Here is a 6,364-nt window from a genome sequence, read left to right on the forward strand (position 1 = left end):
TAACCCACGAACCATGCGATCGTGATCTGAGCCGAAGTTGATGCTTAGTGGACTGAGCCACCCAGGCACCCCAGTGAAATTCTTTCTTAAAAGCTCCATTCAAATTTGCCTCATTTAGTGGATATCCTCTCTTTTAAGTCATCTGTTATATGTCTTGCGCTGTGTTTCAGAAGCCTTTTCTCACTTAATGACCTAGCCTCCTAAATTCCCTCTTTAACTGTCTGTCTATGTAGCCTTTTTCTTTCCTTTTTAAACAACTAATCTCCAATTTCTTTGAAGTTGATTTGTTATGACTATAAAATCCTTGCATATCGTTCTGAAGATGTTTGCATTTTTTTCTAATGATTGCTTCATCTTGTTTTATTTATCCAGCCCCCTTGAGTATTCAGTTCCTTAATTTGGGGAAACTTTTTGCCTTTTTAATGGTTTTAGTTTCTTCACGTGTTTTGTCCAAGTTGATTGCTCATTTTTGTACTTTGTAATTTCTGTTTGATTTGAGGGAGGTGTCATTCCTTCCTGAACAGTATGAGGTGGGTTATTCACAACCAAGAAGGATTCTTTTACTTGACTAAGGGGTTGGGATGACAGCTGGAAGGACAGTAGCAACAAACATCTACCTCACTATCCAATTATCTTCTGTGATGATAATCATGATTCCATCATTTGCCCCCAAGTCATTTGATTTTCTACTTTTTGTTCCCAAAGACCCTATGCTCCTTTCTACCTTCTCAGTATTGTTCGTGATGGTTCTCCCCCATAAGGTGCCATTTTTCTTTCTTTCCACTTGTGAAAATTCTTTTTGTTTCCCCCTGCCTTCAAAATACTGATCAAATCCTCTGTTTTTCCCAGGCTATTTAAACACATAGAAAACAAGAACTATTCTAATGAATGAAACATACCAAATGTCAGCAATACACAAGGCACAATCCTTTGGGGAAATGGCTATTTACAAAAAGCCCAGTGTGTATATGCAAAAGTGAAGCAAGGAAATTTAGTCTTTTTCTCTTCTTTGAAAATTTGTTTTTCCTAAGATCCCATCCCATGAAAATGGAAGTGAATGGCTGAATGGTGAGGAGAGGGAGGGGAGGGAGAGGGAGCACACAGCATTAACAGAAATAGTAAAATTGTACAAACGTCAGCAATTTATAATAGACTAGGGTCATACTTTGGGATACTGAGCCCTGGTGGAAGGAATTCACCTCTCTGCAGGAACTAGATTGGTATTTCTGTGTGAAGATCATTGAGGAGCAATTCACTGCCTTGGAATAATTTCTTTCTTACTCCTGCTTCCACAGGAAGGGTCTCTTTGTCCACCACCCAGCACCCAGCCCACCTCAAGGGCCCCCAGGTCCCTGCAGGCTGTTATGTCAATGGTCCCCTTTCCAGAAGAGGACTCAAGTCTTCTTCTCTTCCATTCAGGTGGACCTCACCTCTGAACACGATGGACCTGTTGCTAAGGGCTTTCTTTTTTTTTTAATGGAAAAAAAAATTAGGGGCGCCTTGGTGGTTTGGTCAGTTAAGTGTCCGACTTTGGCTCAGGTCATGATCTTGTGGTTCATGAGTTTGAGCCCCATGTCGGGCTCTGTGCTGACAGCTCAGAGCCTGGAGCCTGCTTCAGATTCTATGTCTCCCTCTCTCTCTGCCCATCCCCCAGTCATGCTCTGTCTGTCTGTCTGTCTCTCTCAAAAATAAATAACCATGAAAACAATTTTTAAATTAAAAAAAATTAATTTATTTTAGAGAGAGAGAGGGAGAGTGTGTGAGTGGGGGATAAGGGTAGAGGGAGAGAGAGAGAGAGAGAGAGAGAGAGAGAGAGAGAGAGAGAGAGAATGAATCCCAAGCAAGCTCCATGCTCAGCAAGGAGCCTGGCAAGGGGCCCCCCTCCCAAGGGGCCTGGGATTATGACCTGAGCTGAAAGCAAGAGTACGACGTGTTACGCACTGAGCCACCCAGGCACCCTGAGGGTCTTCTGAACAGGATCAGAATCATCACACACAAAAAACCAAAATTGGGTAACTTCCTGCCACTGTTAATGCATAGCCCCAGCACATTCCCGTAACTTGGGAAAAAAATCTTTAAGCCCTGATTTGTCCACTTCATGTCCAATGAAAAGTTGGTGACCATCAGGGAGTCTTGCAGTTCTTTGGGGTTCGGTGTCGCCTTGCTCACCAGCCTCACAGACTGTGAGTCTATGTCCCCTTTGGGGAGGACTATTTATTCATTGTTCTCACATTCTTTGATCCCTTTGGGTCTTCTGTGGTGGAATCTGAGATTCAGGCTTAGGCCAAAGATGAGGCTGTGAAGCTGGTACTTTAACAGCATAAGGTGGGATCTCAGTAACTGCAAGAGGTCCACTGGGTGGAAGGATCTTTCTGGTCACAAATGCCCAAGAGAATGTCCTCAGGTCCTCCTCTAGGGTCTGAGCTATGTCCGTAGGTGCTGGGGAAGACCTCTTCTGAACATCCTTAGGAGCAATTTCTTCCAATACTGGCTCGTACTTCTCCTCCTGGATTTTAGACATAGGTTCTTGCTCTGCTTCTGATTCAGGATCAGGCTCTGGTTCAGCAACAGGTTCCTGTGAATGTTCTTCCAAGTCATTGCTGAAAGTCCGATCATAGAAAGTTCCAGAATCATCAGGTGCCACCTCAGGTATCTGCTGTCTTTCTTCAGGTCCTCTACCTCTTCCTCAGATTTCTCCTGAGGCCCAGTGACAAAGCCACAGAAGACCTCTTGGTATCTGAAGATATCACTTGGAGTGCAGAACTTATCTGCATCAGAGCCCTCAGGAGCGAGGACAAATGTCTGCATGAATCTCCTCAGAGCCTGGTTGTTATTAGAAAGCAACCCCATCACCTGGACCACTACACCATCGTTCAGAGTGGTTTGAGCACCAACATGACACATCTTAGTGTGGCAGTTGAAAATTTTATGACATCACTTTCCTATGGATTTCCTTCTGTCCACAGATGGCATCTGCTGACTTTCCATTTGAATCCAATCCCCCAGGGACATAAGAAGAGTTCTTTCCATAAAATCTGTGCAACATGTCTGGGGCCTGGTTCAGCAGCGTGTAATACGTTCTCACAAATTCCCGCCCCACCAACAGGGGTCTAGGCTTCTCCCTAACCATTGCTTTAGTCAATTCAACCTGCATGGCTGAGTGGGAAAGGAACAAGCTTTGCTCCATAGCATGGCAGAAGGCAAAATCCCCTCACGCACTTGTGTCCATCTCTACTTGTGAAAAGTCTATACAGCCTTCAGGCCTAATACAAGACTCACTTCTTAAAAAAAATAACTCCTGGGGCGCCTGGGTGGCTCAGTAGGTTAAGTATCCGACTTCAGCTCAGGTCATGATCTCATGGTTTGTGAGTTCGAGACCTGTGTCAGGCTCTGTGCTGACAGCTCAGAGCCTGGAGCCTGCTTCGGATTCTGTGTCTCCCGCTCTCTCTGCCTTTCCCCCGCTCACATTCCGTTTCCCTCTCAAAAAACAAACATTAAAAAAAAATAAAAAAATTTCCTAACTACTCCATCTCTTTTGGTTAATATGACTCTTTTGGTGAATGGGGATTATATTTGTGACATTTCGATGACAATAATTACTGCCATTCTGGGGTCTTCTGTTATGTGCTAAGCCCTGTAGTGAATATGTCATGTATATGGCATGGCTTAATCCTCATATAATGGGGTGGTTTTTATTTTTCTGTTTTACGGGAGAACGAACTATATTTTAGAGCAAGATATCATCCAGCCCAGAGATCCCTGGACCAAATCTGGATGCTCACTCAACGCTGGTTGCCTCTACCATACTCCTCTATTTCCTTCTCCCCAACCCCTATGCCTGAGCTACACACGCATGGAATCTGCCAAGACGCTAAACCCAAAGATGCATTTTACTGTCAGCATGGCAATCTCAAGATTTAGAGAAAGTGAAAATAGCTTCCCCCCCCCGCCCCCGCCTTGCAAATAAGATCAAAGATTCCTAATTTAAGAGGGCAAACTATGTGAAGTTTCATAACTTTATGGGAAGAGATCTGGTACCCGAATCCTACCTCTGGGTCTGGAGCTCTTTGGCACTTCTCTCTTTGGCACAGTCGCTTGGCTGGCAAGAATCTCGTTGAGCAAGTGAATGTTCAGAACACAGGAGTTTAAAGGAATTTTTCACCTCAGCCAAGGTTTCTTAAGACTGAACATCGGAATTTGGAGCTAAGTAAAAAGCACAAGGAGGATGGTTGGCTTAGGTTCATTCCCCGTGAATCAAAAGTGCTATAAAAAAAAAAAAAAAAAACAGAAGGATAAAGATAAGCACGCTGTGCACGTCAGAGGTAAGACAAGAGGAAGCAAAACCAATATGACATTGTCTAGTTAGTTACCTTGTTCCGCAGGCACCTCCTAGCCCTCCCTTATGGCAAGGGGCTTTGTATGTCGCTCTCTACGAGCCATACCATAGACCCAATGCCAAACCAGATTCCATTTCTTCCACACCATGTCTTCCCGGGGAACTAAATTCCCAGGTTAACCAGAGGGTGTTGACAACAAATAGAACTATAAAGAAAAAAAATCAGGACACAGAAAATGCTACCAATTACAGTAGTCTTAGTGTTTTCTAATGTACCAGAACACTTTCACGTATTTTCAAATTATTCTTCCCAACTGTTTGATGTAGGAATCATTAATCATATTGGAATATATATATGTAAATACATATATATTGTGTCCAACCTACGATGATGGAATTGAAGCATTTGATGCGACTCACTTTAGGTTACACAGTTAGAAATTAGCAGGATTGGGATTTGAACCCAATTCCAAATTGCACTCTTTCCTCAACACACACACACACACACACACACACACACACACAAACACGCGCACGCTGTGTTTCTGTCACTGTTTGATCTAGGACTATCTCTAGGAAAAATAATGAGGTAAAACATTTATTTGATACTTCAACCAATATTTATTAAATTCTAATATGTGTTATGTACTGTCCCAGATGCTTAGAATAAAACAGTGACCAAAAGAAACAAAAATATGTACCTCTTGAAACTTACACTCAAGGGCATAGAGGTAGACAATAAAGATAAATGCAGTTGGTAAGAGAATGATGAAGTAAGATGGGAGACAGTACCTGCTATGGGAAAAAAGAGGAAGATCAGAATGAAAGGAGATCGGGTTAAAGAGGATGGCCAGGGTGGGACACTTCAAGGAGACACTAAATATCTCCTTGATGTGAATGCCAAGGTTAGAAGGATGTGAATATCTAGGGAAATGATCTTCCAGGAACAGGAAACTGCTAGAGCATGGGTGCTAATGTGTGAAAATGACTGATGTGTTTGAAAAGCAGCAAAGTGGCCGGATCAGAGTGAAAACAGTAAAAGGTAAGGTCATAGGTGTAAGGGACATGAGGTGTCACATAGATCATTATGTTATGAGCACTTTGATATTCTTCTGAGTAAGCTGGAGAGCCAGATGAGGGTTTTGAGTAGGGTCTGATTTACATTTAGAGGATTATTTGGGCTTTTCTATTGGGAATACATTTAGGGAAAGAGTGGAAGCAGGGAAACCAGTTAGAATGCTTTTGCTGTGTATTCGTTTCCTGTGGCTGCTGAAACAAAGCACCACAAACTGCCTGGCTTAACAAAACAGATATTTTATTCTCTCACAGTTCTGGAGGCTAGAGGTCTAAAATCAAGGTGTCGGCCAGACCATATTCTCTTTGTAGCCTTAGGGTAGGATCCTTCCTTTGTCTTCCAGCTCCTGGTAGCTCCAGGTCCTTGGTTCATGGCAACATAACACAGGTCTCTGCCTCTGTCTTCACATGGCTGTCCTTTCTGTGTCTCCATCTTCCCTCTGGGCATGTCTGTCCAGTCCTATTGAATTAAAGTAAGCTCCCTCCCAAATGACTTTTTCTTACCTTGATTATACCTGCCATGGCCCTATGTCCAAAATAGTCACATTTGGAGGTACTGGGGGTTAGGCCTTTAAGGGGGCGAAATTCAACCATTCACATGCAGTAACCTAGGTAAGAAATGGTAGACAGTTAGAATAGGGTGGTGTCAGGAGAACTGGTGGGCAGCGGTTAGATTCTGGATGCATTTTGAAGATAGAGCCAGCAGAAACCGCTGCTAGATCAGATGGGAAGTATACAAGAAAAACCAAAGATGACTCCAAAAAATCTTGCTGAGCAGCTGGAAGAGGAGAGACAGTTGAGGGTGAAACAGGTTTTTGAAGAACGTGAATATTAGAATTTAATTTTTTGATACGTTGAGTTTGGGATATTTATTAGAAAAAAATGAAGAGATGTTGAGTGGGAAGCTGATGTATGGGGCTAAACTTCAGGCAGGAGGTCTAGGATGAAGGAAGA

General features: G+C 43.0%; 1 pseudogene; it reads right to left on the reverse strand.

Annotated features, from left to right (window-relative positions):
• Window positions 1-2,227: 2,227 nt before the first annotated feature.
• On the reverse strand, window positions 2,228-3,553 carry LOC106965585 (ras GTPase-activating protein-binding protein 1-like; annotated as a pseudogene).
• Window positions 3,554-6,364: the final 2,811 nt, after the last annotated feature.

Source organism: Acinonyx jubatus, chromosome E4 (genome assembly GCF_027475565.1).
Source record: "Acinonyx jubatus isolate Ajub_Pintada_27869175 chromosome E4, VMU_Ajub_asm_v1.0, whole genome shotgun sequence".
NCBI lineage: Eukaryota > Metazoa > Chordata > Mammalia > Carnivora > Felidae > Acinonyx > Acinonyx jubatus.